Source organism: Alosa sapidissima, chromosome 10, assembly GCF_018492685.1.
Source record: "Alosa sapidissima isolate fAloSap1 chromosome 10, fAloSap1.pri, whole genome shotgun sequence".
Classification (NCBI taxonomy): Eukaryota; Metazoa; Chordata; class Actinopteri; order Clupeiformes; family Clupeidae; genus Alosa; species Alosa sapidissima.
This window is the reverse complement of record NC_055966.1, coordinates 11,103,810-11,125,143: the sequence shown is the minus strand read 5'-3', so window position 1 is coordinate 11,125,143 and position 21,334 is coordinate 11,103,810. Positions and strand designations below refer to the sequence as shown.

The 21,334-nt window shown below is 48.3% G+C and overlaps 1 protein-coding gene across 5 annotated transcripts in view; it reads right to left on the bottom strand.

The window, feature by feature from the left end:
• Window positions 1-21,334, bottom strand: part of sema6e (sema domain, transmembrane domain (TM), and cytoplasmic domain, (semaphorin) 6E) — a 113,819-nt gene that overhangs the window by 60,136 nt on the left and 32,349 nt on the right. For 3 of the 5 annotated variants that reach the window (XM_042108375.1, XM_042108378.1, XM_042108379.1), the window contains exon 3: window positions 6,980-7,171. The exons of 1 other annotated variant lie outside the window; for it this stretch is intronic. The gene's annotated coding sequence lies outside the window, so the exon portion shown is untranslated. Of the gene's footprint in view, window positions 1-6,975; window positions 7,172-21,334 lie in introns of all 5 variants that reach the window. One more of the 5 variants, XM_042108376.1, reaches the window with a different exon arrangement.

The following is a 21,334-nucleotide window of genomic DNA, read 5'->3' as shown; positions in this document are numbered from 1 at the left end:
TTATTGGAATCTGATCCCTTATCATACCTGTTCATTCTTACTCGTCGCTCGACTTATCGTGACTAAATTCAAGATGGCTGCAAACGCTAAACTTCGTGAAGATACTGTCTGTATAAATCGCCTTGTAAGTAAACTACCAGTGCTTTTTCAAAGTTCTCGTTTTAAATGTCAGGGCCCTCGGAAGTCTACCAATGAAGTGTGGAGATACATTGAGCCTTGTAAATGGTGTAAAACAGTGATTTATTTGCATGGCTAGCCCGATGCCGAAGCACCACCATTGAAAAAGCTGTTGGTAGCATCGGCTAACTAGCGCCAGATTTTGGAGTGCAGGGGACAAGCCGAAATGGGCTATGAGACATACGTTCACACTCGGTATCATGTTTCAACACACTTTAGGTTAATATCACACCGGAATTCTCCTTTAAACAGCACTAAAAGTGCACAGAGTTAGAAGATTCTCTTCTACTTTATTACGTCTCACTCTTAACCCTCACGTTAGTGCAGATCTGGGGAGCATAAAACCCAAGCTTGGGAAAACCAAACGTAATGCTTGGATGGCCACTTGGACTCTAAACACTTGGTTGTGAGGTCTTAAATGAAGATGTCTTGCAGCCTTGCGGCATGGAATGCTTTGGAGGCGGAGTGCTCACCACACCACTTGGAGGCATTTACAGCTAGACCCAACAGGCCCAGCCAAAGACACAGGCTCTGGTTTCATATCAAATAAAAACCCACTTCAATGGCCTAGCCAATTATGTCTAGAATTACAACAGGTTTAGTGTATCAATTTAACGACTGATCCAAATCCATGAGTGAAGTGTTTCTTTCCCCCGACAGACTGTCTATTAAAATGTTTGCTCTGATGACATGGCTTTGGATAGATCAAATCACACTTGACATAAGCCGCGACAGGGAGTTTTTGAAGCTGTCGTTTTCCTTCCCCCTGCCCCTCCCCCCATCTCTCTTCTCTTCTCCCTCTGCTTCTTGATTCACTGTAATCCATTCCTTATAGATGCCGCTTGTGATGTCTTGTCTGCGTGTCAAATCTCAGCCACCATATGCCACTGCTGCGCCATCACTGTGGCGTGTGTCGACTTTAAGAGTAATCAGTCGACTTTAAGACTGTTCGGTAATAAAGAGGCTTGTTCTCAGCAGCTCTGCACAGTGCAAATGGGATGGGCGGGGGGCAGCTGAAGATTAATCAGTGTGCCAATGACTCAGGCAAACTATCCATCGCTAAACAAAACGGCCCCACTGCACTTTTAGAGCAGATTTAGGGCCAGTAAGACTAGGAGCATCTTTGGCCCATGTACCGATCTGAAGTTAACTTGAGATATTATAGCTTTTTTAAGAGGTGCTGCGCAATTACATGAGTACGTTGAGGCTGGATGGGAGCCAATCAGGCACTTGGAGGACTGGAGTTTGACAAGCTCCATCATCAACAGTCATTATCATTATATAAAACACAGCATCCATTCCGTAGAGCCGGCCCTCTTCAAAGATTATAAATATGCAAGTTCATGGCCTCAGCTAAGCATCTAATTAACCAGTCAAAAATAACCACTTCAGATGATTCAGAAGAGAAGACTGACAACTCAGGGAGAATGTTTTAAAAAGTGTTGGTTTGGTAAGCTAAACGTTTCTTTATCTGACTGGTAAGGGCGGTCGATGGAAGGAGTGTGATTGCACCGAGGAGCTGTAATTTTCTGCATAATTTTCAGCAACAATCGAAACAAATTTGCATGATTATTTCACTTATCTTAGATGTTGAGCAAGAGACAAAGACATTCCATATAAACTAAAACAAACAAGCGATCTCTTGATGAGTATTGCTAATTGTATGAATGTATCTATGCCCGTGCTCCCTGGAAACTAAGCCCGAGACCTTGGCCTCAAAAAGATTCACGCTCTTGCAATTGAGATCCATTACAGGAAGACTAATTAACTAGGCATCTATTTGAGCCAGATGGAGGGTTAAATGTAGCAGCCAAATTAGCGAGAAAATGGATCATGCGAGTTGCTAGTCAAGAGCTAAATGCACAATACTGGGGAACACGTATCTGCAGCCTACGGTGCTTCCATCCTGGTGCACAATGGTTTCTCAGGATACAGGCAGGAATGACAATTCCCTGTCATAAACCTTTTTTATTTTAAGGTAAAAAAAACCCACTGCCTGCCAAAGTCTCTTTTTATAGCCCATTTGGCCATTGGCTATCTCTGATGGGCATCACTGTAGTGGTGTCCGTGTCTGGCACGGGCTCCACTGGTCCGTCTTTCCAGAACATTGAACACTGACTCTCACAGAATCACCTGCCGTCAAATCACCCTGGGTGGTGTGCAGCCCTTACTGCTGAGCATGTGTGTGTGTGTGTGTGTCTGCGTCTGTGTCTGTGTGTGTGTGTGTGTGTGTGTGTGTGTGTGTGTGTGTGTGTGTGTGTGTGTGTGTGTGTGTCTGCGTCTGCGTCTGTGTCTCTGTGTGTGTGTGTGTGTGTCTAGAAGACATAAATCTCTGTTCTGACAGCTCCCCAGGCTTCCCTGCAGTAGGGATGTCTTCATAGGCGAGCAGGGCAGGGGGTATAGAGGAGGTAAATGGGGGCAGTGTGTGTGTGTGTGTGTGTGTGTGTGTGTGTGTGTGTGTGTGTGTGTCTGTCTGTTAGGGGTGGGGTCTGTGGGGGGGGGGGGTTTGAAGGTGAGTGAGAGGGGAATAGGGGATTTGACTGGTTGTAAACCTATTTAAGGTGCTGATATCTGACCCACTCAATTTGTTTTTCTCCTCCCTAGTTTATGCAGGACTTATCGTCTGCTGGAGCTTTCACTCTGGAGCGCTGGGCAGATGGTTACAGGGAAATCAGTCTCACAAGGATACATGAAGACATTCACACACACACACTCGCATGCACACCCGCACGCACGCACGCACACACACACACACACACACACACACACACACACACACACACAGACACACAGACACACACGTACACACACATAAAAACACACACAATGATAAGACCACTCTTATTGGGAACCTAAGAGGCTGCTTTCTTCGCTGCCTGGATGTGTGTGTGTGTGTGTGTGTGTGTGTGTGTGTGTGTGTGTGTGTATACAGGTGTGTCAGTGTGTGTGTTTGTGCGTGTGTGAGTGTGTGTGTGTGTGTGTAGGTGTGTGCATAGGTGTGTCCGTGTGTGTGTGTGTGTATGTGTGTGTGTGTGTGTGTGTGTGCATAGGTGTGTGTGTGAGTGTGTGTACTGTATGTGTGTATGTGTGTGTGAGAGAGATTTTGAAAGCATTGCTTTTCTCTTCTCATGTTCAGCATGACTAGAAGCACTCCCAGGAGGTGAGTAAGCTGCTCCTGTGGTCTGGACATCCTCCAGGGCACCAGAATGTGTGTGTGTGTGTGTGTGTGTGTGTGTGTGTGTGTGTGTGTGTGTGTGTGTGTGTGTGTGTGTGTGTGTGTGTGTGTGTGTGAGGCAAAGCCAGACGGTAAGATGAACACCTCATAAAGCATTCGTAGTCATGACCAAATCTGTAGGTGTTTCACCTGAGAATGAACATTTTCATAACCAATAGAGTGATGACCCATGATCACCGAATAACAAAGGGAAACCAAAATGGCTTCTGCAACACAGAAATCTACGAAGCTAGAAAAAAGTTAAAGTAACTATGGTAAACGTGTAACTGTGTTATATCTGTGAGGATTACACTGTTTTATACCTTTCAATGTGTAGGCATTGATAATGACTCATTTAAAGATATTTGTGTCGAATTCAGCAAATTTCTCCTGACATTCCTCTAGCTGTCCAGTACACACACTCAAAACACTACTCCACAGTCTGGACTCTGTAAATGGGAAACTATGACAAGGTGTTTGAGACACAAGCTATAATATCGATTCAGGAACACTGATTGAAGGGGTCTATTTGATGCTGTTGAAGTTGCTGTTCAACTAGCTCACCTATCAATGACCTTTAGTCAGAATTGAGGACTGCACCTTTTATTATTCAACTTACAGAAATACCTCTACTGTAACTGCAACTGTAACTACAACGACTGCTCTTAGAATGAGTTGTGACTGAGAAGGAAGAATAAAGCTGAAGAGGGGGCCTCCTGCTAAGTGTGGAGGAGAATGTTGAGATCTACTTGGCGGAGAAGCATCTCAGAGCTTCTGGGGAGGGTCCCGGCGGATGCCTTACATCTCTGGATCAATGCTTGGAGCTTAACGTGGGGCCTTCCTTTGAATATAAATCTGCAGTGGGATATCTCTCCAGCTCCTTCACAGGTGATGGAAGGCAAAGCCTGCCCATGATCACGGCCACTGCTGGTACTCAGTGGAGCCGTTAAGAAGCTTCTCTTCCATCTGATTTAATCAAAGCGCAGCTAATTTCTTCCCTTATTTCTCTCAAAATGAAACAAGAGAAGAAGAAGAAATGAAACGTGCAGTTTTCTTTATCTTGGGCTCATTTCAAATCTTTGATTTTGCCTAAAAATTAGGGTATAAAAAGATGTGACGTAGGCCAGATATTTAATCACACTGAGTCCTTCCTAATGTGTTCCTGAATCATTTTGGACAATCACAGATCCACTTATCCAAAGAACTTTTCCAACTTTGAGCGATGTGATCATGTAAATATGTACATTAAAATTCTCACTCACATATAACATACACGCACACACACGCACGCACGCACGCGCACGCGCACGCACGCGCACGCACACGCACACGCACACACACACACACACACACACACACACATCTGGGGCCATATGGTCCAGTCAACAAGAGAAGCTCCTCAAGGCGTTCTGCCAGGACACGCCTATTGACACGACTAGCAAATGCTCTTCAATTGATTACACAATTACACTCGAGCATCCTTTTCCTCCCTCTCTTGAGGATATGACACTGTCAGGCTGGCACCAGGAAGACTCCAGATGCCCCATACCACCCCCCCCGGCCTGAATTACATCAAGCCCAACCAGCCTCCCCACGCTGAGTGTTATCTCCCCGTCATGCCCCTCTCCTCATGCCAGGGCCCCTTTCCATTCGACCAGAGGGTCTGGGGGCAGCAGCCCCTGCTGCAGGCATGTGTGTGGGAATGCTGCCGCAGCTCGCTCGCATCACTGCCTCTAATGGGGCTGGGGAGCGGGGGTGGGGGGGGGGGGGGGGTACGAGCCGACAAGCAGAGCATGAGGGACTCGGAGATGATCAATCCGTGTCCCCGCCACAGCCCTCCCGCACCCCTGCGCCACCCCCTCGGCCACCATCTGGTTCGGCTTCTTGTGCCAATTTGTCACAGCACACTGAAATGCGGAGATGCCCTCGTTTAACTTTGAGGAACAGGGGCAAGGGACAGAGATGGAGAGCAGGAGAGGGAGGGGGAGAGAGACAGAGAGAGAAATGGAGGAGACAGAGAGAGAGAGAGAGAGAGTGGGAGGGTTAGAGGGAGAGATAGATACTCCAGCAAATACAGAATCGAATACGGAGGAAACTGCAAAAAGACAGGGCTGTCTCTGAAAATGAATCCCATCCCAACTGCCGCCCTCATCCGCCCCGGGCCACAACCCTGCGCCCAGATAACACAAAGGGCTCTCAAAGCCTTGCTCTCTGTCCGAACGCACCGCGATATAGACAAGGAGACGCCTCCCGACAGGACAGAGGTGATAGACAAAGGAGACGCCTCCCGACAGGACAGAGGTGATAGACAAAGGAGACGCCTCCCGACAGGACAGTGGGGCTTTTTGGGCTCTGTTTTCACTGTTTTCTCTGTTTTGGGTTCTCCATTTTCACACATTCCTGGGTCTGCCAGAGAACCGGGGGGGGGGGGGGGGAGGGGGTAGAAGAGAGGTGGCATAACAGATGTCCCCTCAAATTGTCCATACTGCACAGATAGGTTGGGGAGAGGGTCGGGGGGTGGGGGGGGCTTTACAGTGGTGGGAGGAGAGCTTCACAATCAGCCATTCAGGGGCCCAGTCTGATCATGTCATGCCTATCTGCCATGTTGAGCAATGGTCTCTCCCAGTAGGCCTGGTGAATGTGTCCCTTCCCAGGTAAGGAAGTGAACGGAGGTGCTAACAAAAAGCTAAGGAGGGGAAAAACCCCTCTCCGTCTCTATGAGAACCTTCTATTGACACACCTCCATTCTGTCACAGAGCCTTTCAGCGCAACACTTCAGCTTCACTGAGAGTGACCTGAATGCTTCAGTCGCCTGAATTACAGCATGTGGGTCCTTTCAGTGGCGTGAGTGCATAGCCTTTGGTTGAGCACACTGCCGCAATCACTGGCCTTTGTCAGCCAGAGAAGCATCTCCGGACAATGGAGTGGAGATTTCACAGAAGGAGGTGGGAGCCCGGGGGGGGGGGGGGGTTGGGGCTAGGGGGTAATAGCAAACAGTGGTACATCAGGGTGTGGACAGGCCCCTGAGACTAAAGGCGTAGGGGGGAAAGGTTGCGGTTATAAATCAGCGTGGCATTTATCTGTTCGGAGCGGGACCCCAGGTGCACCGTGGCAGACAAGGCCTCGATGTGCCCGAGAATAAATTTAGTCTGGAGCGAAGAGACACGCCGCGAGAGGAGAGGATAGGAGACATGGCTTCCATAATCAGAGCCTAGGAAGCAATCAGTGGGATCGGTGTGATGAGATCTATTCATTTCTTCTTCCTCAGTCTTACCCTGGGCTACAGACACACGCCATGCATCATCCCAACCTTTTCAACTCCACAAATACCAGCAGCCAATCTGCATAAATGAGACACCCCTGTCCATGGCTTCCTGGAATTACCTTGGACATTCTTAAAATTGTACGCCGCAATTACTAGAGCTAGTGTTCAATGTGGATTTCATTTGAAAACACGATTACATCAAAACAAGTGGTTCCTCCAAAAGCTACATTCACTTTTAAGAAAGCTTGTTTTCTCTGAGCTTTTGGTTGCATATCGCTGATTACAAGCCAGAAACAACAAGTTGAAGGTAAATGTGTACTTACAGTTGTTGTGAGTTGTTTTGGTGAACTGCGTGCTTTATGGTTTTCTTTCTGGAGTCTCACAAGCCAAGTGGTTTAGTGCTGGTGCGGAGTGGTGAAGGGGTGTGGGGGGGTGTGGGGGGGGAAGGGGGGAACAGAGAAGGGGGTTCGACCCCCTCAGACTCGACAGAAACTCTGCAGTCCCTCGCCAAGTCCCTGTTGGAAGAGCAACAAAGGGGAGGGGGGGTGGAGGGGGGAGGGGGGGGAGAGAGGGAGAGAAAGAAAATGATAAATACACAAGGCTTTGGCTGCACTGTGAACACATGTTTAGGGTAATGACCCTGAGTTATGAGAGCGACCACGAGCAGGATACTTGATCTGGTCGTCGACCCGAGGCTGCGGGAGGCCATGCGGAGCGGAACGTCCTTCTCATGTCGTTTTGACTATTATTTTGCTGTCACAACACCGCTGGCATAAACACAGGCTTGAAGTGTGGCTCTAAACAGAGCCAGATGTTGGGGACTGAGTGCGAGTGCGTTTGTGTATGTGTGCGTGTGTGTGAGAGTGTGTTTATTTGTGTGTGAGACTGCGTGGGTGTATGTGTGCATGGTTAGGAACTAGCAGCTGTACACTGGTGCAAAGCATCAGCAGGCACTGTTTGTGAACTCATTACCCCCATTTAATCTGCCTTTCAGACGGAAAATTACTGAAACTGAAACAACACAAGGGCTATATCAGTGACTAACCAATCTCTTATCTGAAACCAAACGTGTCATGACTCTCCCTCTCTCTTTCTCATGGCACAAACAGAATAACATCCTCTCCAGTGGTAGAGAGGGAGGAGGGAACAGCACCATGGATGATCCACTCTCTCAAAGTCCCTTTGCACGAGGCCAGCATTTTCTTCAGTAAAGACCACTGACTAATAGCATCTGGTCAACGCATCTGCAAACACTTCCCATTCACCCCCCACCCCCTGACTCCAAGTCCACCCCCACCATCTCCCCTGTCCCAGTCACAGCAGCTTGGGTAGTGGGTCATGACCAGAGAGTCATTCCTCGGATCCTTAGCAATCAGCCAAGTATGTCCACTCATGCTAGCGTTAGCGCCGCTACTAGCCGCAGCAGCAGCTGCCACGGCATGGGAGCGAGTGGATCCGAGGGTGCGTAATGAGCGTGTGCAATCCCGGCCCACCTTCGGAAGCCTGGGCCAACAGACGTGGGGTGCTCGCTCGGCATGGGAAACAGCGCCGCATGAGACACCGATGACGTCATTTGCAGACTGACTTGGCTTGGGTTATACAGATCTTCCCGTACCGAAGCCTAGCGAAGCCTTGCTTATCTAGGAAGAGGTTGCTCAGGGCGATGCACGATTTCCAACCTGGATGGGTCGATCATTCTCAAATCAAATCAGCCACAAGACTCGAAAAGCATATTTACTGAGGGCCAAGGACATTTTTTAAATGCACAAGAATGAATGTGGAATTGACATTAAAACCCAGTGCCAAACAGACACAAAAGACAGACAGCATATCTCCCACACAGCAAGATCCCTCGACTCTGACAAGGGCTATTGAGCCAAATAGAGGTCAACAAAACATGGTAAATGCTATACAATATGGCCAGTGTTCTTCTGGCAGAGGGCTGACTAAAACCCAATGCAAGAGGTTTTTGTCATTTCCCATAATGTATAACACAGCAGAAAGGGAAAACATTTCTGCGCCATTTTGGGCAATGAGAAGGGCACGCAGAGGAATGTATGGCCCACCTCTTGAATGAGTCTCAATTTCTGTAACAAGCCTTCTGAGGTTTTTTTTGACAACCCAGCTGAGAGAAAGAGAGAGTGAGAGAGAGAGAGAATAGGGTAGGGGGGGAGCACACAGAAATGATGAGGATTTAACTAAAATATGGGACCTTTGTCCTAGTTAGTGGGGTCGGGCGACCTCCATTTCCTCCATTTCCTAATTTTCTCTTAATAGACCCAAAAGAGCCATGTGGGCATTTAGACATGCCTCATTGGCTGAGTGATCTTCTGGCATCCCCATATTTCCCATCAGCACCATAACTCTAACCCCCCTCCACCCTCACCACACACAGACACGGATGCGTGCATGTGCGCGCCCACACACACACGCACACACGCACACACGCACACACACACACACACACACACACACACTCACACACCCTTTCTTGATGCACGCCATTTGCATCTTTCACACCATCATCTAATCCCTCTTGCCCTCTGCTCCCTCCTTCTCTCTCTCTAGACCCCCCCCTCTCTCTCTCCATTTGTCTCCCAGCATATCTTTCCCATTCTGTCTCTCACACTCCATCTCTCTCACTCTATCTGTCTCTATATCACTTTCATTCTGCCCCTCCATCCCTCTATCCCTCTATCTCTCTCTCCATCTCTCACCCACCGAAAAGCAGCACTTTCTTCTGGTGGTGCCCCCCCCCCCCCCCCCCCCCCCCACACACACACACACATTCTGTTCATTCTCCATCTAACTGGTAATTTCTTGTAAAAGGCCCCCACAGGCGAAGTGCTAGTCGCTCCACTGCAGTGATCAATGGCCCCGGGACGTTCCTGCTCATGGCTGCTGGGCTCCTGAAATGGAATTATTAATAATGCAGGGGGGTGGGGGGGGGCTGTCCCACCGGCCATTAGAGGATGGAGGAGACCAGGCCTCATAGCACTGATTGATCGCTAATTGGATTAATTGCTGTCATTCAGTAGCCGCAGAATGAAATGGACCGAATCGAGAAGTCACTTATCCAAAATGTAGCCCAAACTGCACGGGACACCCGGGAAAGTGCCATCTGGATAAATCTCATCTCAGTACATATTCATGACTAGGAGACTAGTCACCAATCTCACTCTTTATATGATGTGACTGGCTAAATCTAGCCTGGTGGCAATAAGTTAAAAAATAAAAATGATTTACAATTTTCAAACCTATATTACTGTGCAGCATTTTATAGTCTCTGGTTAAAACTGATGCCATGATACAGAAGAGCTTTCTAGTAACAGACACTGGGAGTCCATGCAATGGGTGAAGTATTCCTATAGTGTGTAATGCACCTGTTTATGACATAGAAAACGAATGATATGAGAGACTAAAATAGCAACAGTTTGATCACAGCAGGTTCAAAAAACTCATGTTAACACTGACAATAATGTGATGTTATGCATGTAGCTATGTATGCTAAAAAAGAAGCAGCTTCAGTCTCCATTACAACTCTGACATGAATTAATTATTTCAATACACAATTTTATGTACCGTGTAAGCCAGACCAGTATGATGCAGTATTACAACACATGCAATAAATATAGTGGAATAAACGGACACATATTGATGCTAATGAGGAGATGATGAGGTTACACCCAGACCTGCTCAAGTCCATACTCCACCCAGCTCTACTCAAGTCCATACTCTACCCAGCTCTGCATACTCCACCCAGCTCTACTCAAGTCCATACTCCACCCAGCTCTACTCAAGTCCATACTCCACCCAGCTCTACTCAAGTCATACTCTACCCAGCTCTGCATACTCCACCCAGCTCTACTCAAGTCCATACTCTACCCAGCTCTGCATACTCTACCCAGCTCTACTCAAGTCTATACTCTACCCAGCTCTGCATACTCCACCCAGCTCTACTCAAGTCCATACTCCACCCAGCTCTACTCAAGTCTATACTCCACCCAGCTCTACTCAAGTCCATACTCTACCCAGCTCTACTCAAGTCCATACTCCACCCAGCTCTGCATACTCCACCCAGCTCTACTCAAGTCCATACTCCACCCAGCTCTGCTCAAGTCCATACTCCACCCAGCTCTACTCAAGTCCATACTCCACCCTGCTCAAGTCCATACTCCACCCAGCTCTACTCAAGTCCATACTCCACCCAGCTCTACTCAAGTCCATACTCCACCCTGCTCAAGTCCATACTCCACCCAGCTCTACTCAAGTCCATACTCCACCCAGCTCTACTCAAGTCCATACTCTACCCAGCTCTGCATACTCCACCCAGCTCTACTCAAGTCCATACTCCACCCAGCTCTGCATACTCCACCCAGCTCTACTCAAGTCCATACTCCACCCAGCTCTGCTCAAGTCCATACTCCACCCAGCTCAAGTCCATACTCCACCTGTGTGCTTGCCAGCCTGCAGCGCGGCTCCTACCGCGTTGGTATTATTTAAGAGCAGCTCTTGGCCACAGCTGCAATGGCATCATACAGTATAGGTCATCGACTTACGAAGGAACTGCCATCAGCCTTCACCTGGTATGGTCAAACTCATTACACAACATGGCCCAAGAGGGTGGAAATATTGACCTAAGTTCACTTGTCCTCAAGGGAAATATTTCACCCACACATACTCTCTTTCTCTCACACACACACAGATACACACTTCTAAATCACCATTCGTGACACCCTGCCCAGCTGGACCCTGGAGTGGGACGGAGTCACGTAACATTTGAAGAGAAAAAAGAAAGAAGAAGAAGAAGAAGAGAAAAAGAGAAAGGGCAAAAAGTGAGTCCCTGAACTGCTCAACTTCTGCAGCCCTCTTCTAGAGCTTCTGGCGTGGAGAGCACAGCAGGGCGGGTTTTTTCCGCTCGCTATCGTATCCTCCCCCAGCCCTCCCAGGCAGGTGGCTCGCCTGCACAGCTCACTGTGTCTGTCAGCGCCCTTACAGGCATCATGACATGGTGTGTGTGTGTGTGTGTGTGTGTGTGTGTGTGTGTGTGTGTGTGTGTGTGTGTGTGTGGTGTGGTGTGGTGTGTGTGTGTGTGTGTGTGTGTGTGTGTGTGTGTGTGTGTGTGGGCTCATGAAGCTGAGCATGTTTTGATCATTAGAACAAAATGGTTTATCGCAAAGACGATTACTGCTTATTTCCACTGAGTGTCATGGTAGACATTTAATCCATTTGGGCATAAGGGGAAAATTAATTATTAAATCAAATCAAAGCCTGCAGCTGCCATGATCTTCAAAATCTCAACCTCAAAAAAAAAACATGTGTGGATTATGAAACATGCAAATAGCAACAAATGGTTACATAAATATCTGTAAAAAAAATTGGTGGATGTGTCGGTTTAACACCACATAATCCATTATTGATATCTCAATAACACTGAGTCATAAAGAACCACCCAGCATGTGGCCCGTTATTGTGTGTGTGCGTGTACGTGTGCGTGTGTGTGTGTGCGTGTGTGTGCATGCACGTGTACATGTGTGCGCGAGCGAGTGCGTCTCTCTTCATTTTAAAAAATAATGGCAGCATGGGGTAAAAGAGAGAGGGGGAAAATATGTTTTTTAAGACTGACTGCCAATCAGCAGGTTGTCATCCCAACTGTACCAGCGGCCCAGTCTCATCAAACCATCCCCTGTTACTGTGACAGGAAATGATGTGAAGTCCGCGAGAGCCTCGTTAGTCTCTTTTTTCCTTTCTGTCAATATGAGACATGGCAAAAACAATGGGACACTGAGGTGGTTGAAAGTGACGTGCTGCATTTGATGGTCTCTGTTGTGAATTGCCTATTGTGCCTCCCTCCAAAAGTAACAAAGAGTCTCTTGATCTTAAGTACCTGATGCTATCTTCAGACGGCGCTACTTCCTCCAAGGGTGGCTTATTATGCATCCACAACACAGTGCAGGGAAACCTCAATGTGCCCACAATCACAAGATGCGTCTTCTGTCAAATCGAGATGTGTCGCACTATCTGCCCCGTTCTTATAGCCCAAAAAATAAGTGTCCTTTTTTAGAGGAGAAGGTGAATTACATACGGAGGGACACAGTGTTCCTCCCTGATTCACTCACAGGCATGCTAAACAGCTTTTCCTCTCACTGTCTCAGAATCAACGCACGCACACACACACACACAAAAAGAAAGAGGAAAAAAATCCCTTTCCTCTCACTCCCACTCAACTTTGCACCTGCTCCTTCTGTGTGTTCACACCACCACCACCACCTCCTCCACCACCACCTCCTCCTCCGCCGCTACCCCACTCCCCTCACTAGCCCAGTGGCCGGCCTCTGCTGCAGCCACGCTGAGCTAATTGAAAGCGACCCTGACTCGTCCTTTTCCCAGGCACCGCCGGAGAGTCCCCCCATTGTGTTCCCTCCGCGCGCGCTTGACAAGTGGCCTTTCAGCGCTGCACCACAGGCCTTGCAGGGGGTTGCAGCCCTCCCTGTCTGCCTGCCTGCCTTCCAATGCCCAGCCTGCTGAAAAGACACGGTAAATGGCAATGAAGGCGATTCATGGTTTTCTGTGCACCAGAGCAATAAAGGTTGTGGTGTGTTGTGCTCTATTAGTCACTAGATTGCTGAAATGATCGTTACAAAGAAATTTGTACTAATCAGCACAAATTTCAGTTATGTATTTTTTATACGGTTGCATCTAAGAGAGTGTGCAACAGGATGTATTTTTTACATAAACACGTACAGCTTAATAATAACAAAAAAATACTGCCTTAAATTTCCCCTTTATATATGAAAGCCTGGATGTACAAATCATTCAAATAAACACCTACAACTAAATTTTCCCCCCTATTATGTGCCACCAGCTATAAATGTCCTGCCCTGAAATGAAAACAGTACTTTCTTACTATCCCCATGGGAAAGCTAGAGGAATTATGGGTACTGAACGGAGCAGAGGACTGTAATCCCGCCACCCAGCTGACCATAAATCACCTCCCAGGCAGCGCAGTGCGGTGACTGACAATATGGCAGACCTGGTCCTTATTTAAAAATCACATTACACAAGACTGGATAGAGCCTGCTCCTTTATGTTCTAATATTAACCACATCCAAGCCATTTCACTACAGGCCCTTACATAAGAGCTGCGCACCACCATACAGGAGGCTCAATACAGGAGGCGCCGACTAGAGACTCACGTTGCAGCAGATCGTGATGAATATTGGACTAGCGGCTGCATTTATGATGAGTATCAGCAGGAAGGAAGTTAAAGGGGGGGGGGGGGGGCTGTCAGTTTGAAAATTAAATTGAAAAATGTCAAAAAGGTAATGACTGCAGAAAAGGAAAGGAGAATAATGGGGGGCGGGGGGGTACAATAAACAAGGTGAGTCAAATATGACATTTACTGCTATACTGTATGTTATTGCTATACTGTATGTTATTGCTATACTGTATGTTATTGCTATACTGTATGTTACTGCTATACTGTATGTGGTGGCACAAATGAAATACAGGAGGTAAGCAAATAAACACATTTCCTTTCATGAACTTGGATAACTGCCCTGTCCCAAATCCTTCCTTCATCACACTCTGTCATTAACTGTCTAAAGAGAACAAAGATACAACACGGAAAAGTTTCAAATATGTGCAATAAAATACTGTTGCAAGAGGTTCCATTTCTAAGAGTGATGGATTCTCACTAGCTGCGCATATGCCATTTTGAAACTCCCAATTAGCAAACGAAACTACTGTTTTTTTTTTTTTTTTACAAAATCCCATCTATCTCAGAGAAAACCCAGAGCAAAATATCTGCTTGTGACTAATTTGCCTCAGACAGTTTCACCTTCAGTCTCAATCTCAGCAATACAGAATTTAATCTATTCCCTCTGAAAAATACAACAGTCCGCTCGCTGGAAACAGTCACAACAAACAAACAAACAAAAACAGTCAGTTGCTAGCACTGCACAACATCCATGCTCTGGAGGGAGGTGTGTGTGATTGTGCGTGCTGTTTGGCGTTTGGAGGGAGGTGTGTGTGATTGTGCGTGCTGTTTGGCGTTTGGTGTTGGGGGACTTCAGGTTTCCAAGCGCCTGGCAGCAACGGAGGCGATATTCATCTCATGCCTGACACCTCTTTCCCTGGGATGGACGCCACACTCTCACCTGTGCAAACACCACGTGTCCGGTAGCCGCCGAAGCACACACACCGGAATCGGCGTGGTCCAGGAGGCTGTAAGCTGCTGAGCAGATGCTGGAGCACTGGACTACACACACACACACACACACACACACACACACACAGATGACACATCCACATCCTGGCCAGATCACGTTATCTCTGTGGGCAGGTGTGGTGGGAGAATCCAGACAGGTAATCCTGGATTAGAGGCAGGGTCCGTTCGCTCCAGTCACACCAGCGACCCCGAGAGCCTCGGAGAGATGGGACATCCTCTCCCTCTCCCCCCAATCCCAGGCTCTCCCCCTCCTCCTGCACCTCAGGGGCTTCTGGGCGCAGCGTGCCCATGCATAGATGGATGGGTAATCTGGTCACCTAGCCAATAGCACCTCCAGGGGGCGAATCCCGCTTTTGTTTTATATCTAACCAATTTCAACCAACCAAATCTTCCATCTTTGAGGTGTTCTGTAAATACTAATCGACAGGGAAGATAAACTTTAATACCTTTGGAAATCCCCCAATATCTTATGCCTGGCAGACAGGAGGAGACGAGCTCAGGCTGGTTCAGCGTTTAGACTTTGTGCAATCAGCGCCACTTGCTATGCTGGTGTACCAGCATCAGAATCTTACCAACATCTGCACTTTTTCCCTTCAACTAACACCACAGAAGACATTGAGACAGAAGACAACACGAATGTGTGAGAAATCTTCTGGGTGTTCATTACCTTTCTTGCTGTTGCCAGTTGCTGAGTGTGAGTTCCACACTCAACACATGGACTGCAGACACACACAGTACCCTCACTCTCTCACACACAACATTCCCCACACATGCATGCCTCTCACACGTTATGTCATTCCCTGTTGGGTGGCATTCCGGTCTCCTCCGCATGTCAACTAGACGGATGCTTAAATGTAAATGAATTCCAACACACTGAACATGACGTACAGTCAGCCCGAGGCTAATGTCCATTACAGCACCGCATGTGAAACACATCACCTTAATAATGATTACAGATGCATATCAGTGGCACTGGAGATGTCAAAAGGAATGAGAGAGCACACGTTGAGAGGACAGTGCCGATGCAGTGGACTTGTTCATTTCACTTATTCACCTAAAATATTTATGCAAAAACAGGGTTTTGCAATGATAATCTTGGGATGTCTTTAAATTGTGTGTGCATTATAAAACCATCATTAAAACTCAACTGCATTACACACAGCTTGGCTTTTCCATGCCAAATACTGTTTGGTACGGAGCCCGCGAGGGAGAGAATATTTCTGGGTACTAGAATTTGCTTTAATATGCCCTCAAAATAATTAAGAGTGGTCTCAAAATTGTACTCACATTTTGTCATCTTGCTACATTTTCCACATAATCTTGCCTGGTTTGGTTAAAATCAGAATGTGGTTCAAATACTTTTGGACCTACTAAAGCATAAAATATGTCATGGCTTTCTAATATGAAGAATACAGTATTGTTCACACTATGTAAGACCATTGAACACATTGTGAGCACAATTGACTTTTATGCACAATTCCTTTTTTTTCTTTACTTGACCTTTCAGGGGCTCCGTACTATATATTGCATAGCCTCTACTCTGCAAAGTGCATTTATTCGTTCAATCTGACATGGCGTTAAGAAGCCGATGGTGTGAGAAGACCTTGTGAAACCCACATATCTGAACTGGAAAGGGCTTGTTCCTCTGCCCTAAACTCAGAGCTAGAGGAACAGTTAGCACAAAGAGATTTTCAATGTTTCTGGCAGCCTGTTTAGATTAGCTCATGTTTTTCTCTCTCTCGCTCTTTCTCTCTCTCCGAAGCTGACTCATTTTAGCTGTTTTAAAAAAAAAAGTTCTTTTTTTCTTTGCTCTTCACAAAAGCAGCTGCTTAAACAAAGACAGTGAAAAACTGCTGTGCGTTAAAACCCCATTTAAACCCCAGCAAAACTCCACAGAGGGCTCTGCTCTAGCAAGCGACCATGCAGACAACCTTTCACCCAGAAGAGGGAAAACAAAAAAACCTGTGCGTGCAAAACACGGATCGGCACGAGATTTCTTGCTAAAATCAAATCAACATTAGCTGGATAGCGTCCAGAAAAGACCCATTGTCTAAAAATAACCCAAAAAAAGTTAAGGCTTTCACAAGTACGGGAGAGACTGTTTTTCTGGCGAAAGGCAAAGTTTTCCTCGGTGTCAGAACATCGCAGCAGAGGTCCATTATAAGAAGCTTATGTTTCCCATGAGCGCTCAGAGGCTGAAAAAAATAAGCACACAGACAACCAAGGATCAAGAGAAATACATACAGTCAGAAAGAGAGAGAAAAAGAGAGCAAGAGAGAGAGAGGGGGAGGAAGGGAGAAAGGATGATAGAAAGAGAGAGAATATAGCAGCACAACTTAACTCTGCAATGACACTCTCATGAAGTTGACACAACATAAATCAAAGTTTTTTCCCCTTTAAAGTCGGGCAAAGCCCAACCACAATCCAAACCAAACACTTCAGCTTGTTTGATACAGGCTAGCACCCTCGCCATGGCACTGCACGCCCTCGTTTACACTGCATGGTATTTCTGCCCTGCCAGAACTTCCACTGCCATCACAGCCCGGGCCGGTTGGCACAGCGCTGCGTGCACAAGCGAATGGAAGCGCTGACGAGGAGGGTGGTTCTCAGTGCCCTCACGCTAGCTCATGCTGGCTCACTCCTTCCCCCTCCTTCACTCCTTCACTCCTTCCCTCACCCCCTCCTCGCCACCCCCCCCCCCCGCCCTCCCCTCCCCACCGATCGTGGCACGGCCCTGGCACCAGTGTGCACGCTGAAACGGCTTCACGGAAAAAAACCCCGCTGCCGGCCGGCCCAGGCTGAACGGAGGCCTCTCTGGTTTGCTAATGGGAGCCTGTGTTTTTCTCCTCCGCGCTGCCAGTGCCACTCTGACTGATGTCGGAGCCAAAGGGGCCCGCCGGTTCCTTTTCCATCCTCTACCACCGGAGGGGAAAGAGAAGCCTCTCCGTCCAACACCAATCAAATAAACAGACGCACAGCCGAGGAGGCAAGGACACACAGGATAGCCTCCGCAACATGCGCCGAGCTGCACGGAACATGGACAATAACACCTCCGAGTAGCTCCTCTCCTTGCAGGTTTCAGGAGTAATGAAATTCATCTGCTGTTCTATAGTTGGGCAATGCTTCCAAGCAAGAGGGACTCAGCTGGATATAATGCTTTTAATATCTGAGAGAGATTTCTGTGTTTATTCAAATGGTCGTGGTGTATGTTTTGTGTTTTTGTGTGTGTGTGTGTGTGTGTGTGTGTGTGTGTGTGTGTGTGTGTGTGAGAGAGAGTCTGTGTGTATGTGTGTGTGTGTGTGTGTGTATGTGTGTGTGTATGTGTGTGTGTGTGTGTGTGTGTGTATGTGTGTGTGTGTGTGTGTGTGTATGTGTGTGTGTGTGTATGTGTGTGTGTGTGCGCACGCATGTGTGAGAAGGAGCTGGGCTGGGGGATCTACCGACGGGATTCTTTTTTTAGTCGATCGTGGTCCAAAAAGGAAACACAAAACCACCCGCGCTTACAGGAAGGGAGTGAGGGAGCGCGGGCCGGTGCCACACCAGCAGCTGAGGGACACCTCAGAGTACCGCAGCTTGACTAACACTGACAGGTCAGCTGGAGGACTCACTGCCAAGAGAAACAACCTCTCCAGCTACCCCCCACCCCACCCCCGCACCCACTCCACCCCAACCCCCCCCCCACCGCACACAACCAAGCAGGGGGAAAAAATGGGCAACGGGCGGCACGCACACCGCCGACTCCCACCACAGCAAAACAATTTCCTTTTCAATCTGGCGCCACAATAACCGGGCTGTTGTTTATTGACCTTCTCCGTAGTGGTGCTCCCATCAAGCAGCCGCCGCTCGGCTCCAGGTAACACAAATATCACATCAGCCCACAAGTCCGTCCTCCTGGGAATTTGGCCCCGCACGCACCTCTGTGGCCGGAGGGGAGCGGCGCACTGCCGCTCACTTATCAGAGGGACGGTGCTGCCCACGCCTCGGGATGGCATCATTTTGTACAGATGATAAACATAACATGGTGAGAAATTATTAGAAAAAAAAGATTAGGTAAAAAATAAAACATTAGGTAAAAATAGGCTCAAGATAGCATGTCCCGGAGCTGTCTATAGGATACACTGAGGGACTGAATTGATTGTTTTTTTAGAAGAGAGTCTAGATACAATCGATCTGCAATCCAAGGCTGAAATACTGTACACTTAAAGCTTCAAACATAAATGTAGGAAGCCCACTTTAAAGATGGGGAAAAAGGAAGAGAATGTCTCTGCCTGCTGTGTTAGACTGCACAGAATCAACCTCTCACTCTTAGCTGATGTCTCTGCCTGCTGTGTTAGACTGCACAGAATCAACCTCACTCTTAGCTGATGGACAGCCTTAAGGAGCATGTGTTCTTCAGCAGCTAAGAGGGTGAGAGTACCATGCCATTTACCAGGCGTCCCTCTTCAACTCATCTCACCTCTTACGAAAATCACAAGTTTTGTAGACAGGATCCGGATTGGCGCTAGAAAAAAAACATACTCAGGCATTCATTATTTCAATTACCATCACTGTCAGTGTCACAGGCTTCTTTTTTTTTGTAAGCACGGAGATGTGGTAGCCTTTGATTTGAATATTCACAGTCTCATAGGCTGGAGGAGACGTGGAGGAAGAGTAGAGTAGGATGAAGACTCCAGGGGGGGTGAGATGGAAGAGGAGACTGCTGATAGGGTGGCCTGTTGCAGACGAGGAAGAGGAAGAGGAAGAGGTAGAGGAAAAAGAGAAATAAGCAGCAAGCAGAAGAAGGCAGCAAACCTGCCGACGCGGGCTGAGCAGGAAGAGGAGAGACAGAGCACGCTCAGTTGTGCTGACGCTCGGCAGGACGCCGGGCTGGGCCGGCATGGCGGCGGCTTTATCTGCCCAAACAGCTGGAGCGCCCGCTGCCTCCCACGGCGCGCGCGAGACGCAGCTCAGCGGGCTCCTGCTGGGGACCGAGCCAAGGAGGGGGGAGGAGGGGGGGAGCAGAAGGAGGTGTCCGATCACACCCCACCCACTGGCAGAAATTAGCCAACACCATCTCCAACAAACCGCAACACCAGGGCCAACCCCCACCGCTTACCCACTCAACCCCCAAATCCCAGCTACAGTAAGACCCTAGCCAAACTGCAGCCCCCCCCCCCTCAAACATGCCCAAGCTCCCACATCCACAGTTACCCACATCCACAGTCACACTCCCGGATGCACCACCGAGGTCACCGCCGTGAGACTCGGCTAACGGCCTGCCAACACCCTCATAACTCCCTGACCAAGACCAGCCTTGGAGCCAAATCCCAATGCCCAATACACCAACCCGGCTGTCTGAGATGATTTAGCAGACACCCCCCATCAGAATCCCACAGCTCCCAGTGTGGGTCAGAGCAAACTGGGTGCCACTGGCGTCCCCCTGGCCTGTGAAGACATCGCTGCCAAGCCCATCTCACAGGTTTCCAAAGTGTTGATGAGCACGAGCCATCAGGCAGTTGGCGAGGTGCGACATTCAGGCTGGCATTTTGCTGGGTAACTAATAGCCCATCCCTGACGCAGATGCCATATACTGTTGTGACAACAGTTATGTGACCCTTCAGTTCCTGAGTGCCACACAAACAAACAAGTCATCGGCGTAATATCCCACCAGCCCACACAACAGAGTGATCCCGACGGGCACGAGAGGTGGAAGGGGGGTGCGTAAGGATTGGCGCCCAATTAGTTCTAACGTTTGGTTCTTAGAATCAATACATGCAGAGCTCTCTGTGCACTGTGCGTAGTGCAGGCATCAGGAGGTGTGGGTACAAAAAAAGAATGCTCTGCAGTTTCTGCACCTCTATTACGAATTTCCAGGAATGATGTCCACTCACTGATGCGACAGCAGCCACCGGTAAAAGCGCAGAGCAATAAACGAGGACAGAGGTGGGGGGGGGGTGGGACGTGTCCGTCCTCATGTCTGCCTCACCGATGCGCTGGCTCCTCTTTCTGCCATTGTAATGAAATTAGAGCGTGAGTGTGTGTGTGTGTGTGTGTGTGTGTGTGTGTGTGAGCCATTGTCTGATTGATAGCAGTGCCACGTCTGCAAGCGTCTCTTTTACATAAAGGAGAGGCACTTTTGCAGACCACCATTCATCACAGCACCATCTGATGGCTCCATTCGTCTTCATACATGCCAAGGACCATCAGTGGGAGAGGGGCCCGGTTACCGCCCTTCGTCTCTGGGAAGAAATGTCTGGGGTGGGGGGGCGTTGTTGCTGTGGAGGGTCTGATCAGGAGGATCTTGAGAGAGCTTAACCTTCCTGTTATTTGCTGCCCTACACTTATGAGAGAGAGAGGGAGAGAGAGAATGAGAGAGGCAGAGGGAGATAACACAAGACAGATAGGAGGACAACTAAACAAGACAGAAGCAGAAATGCTAAGAGGAGAGAGAGAGAGAGAGAAAGAGAGA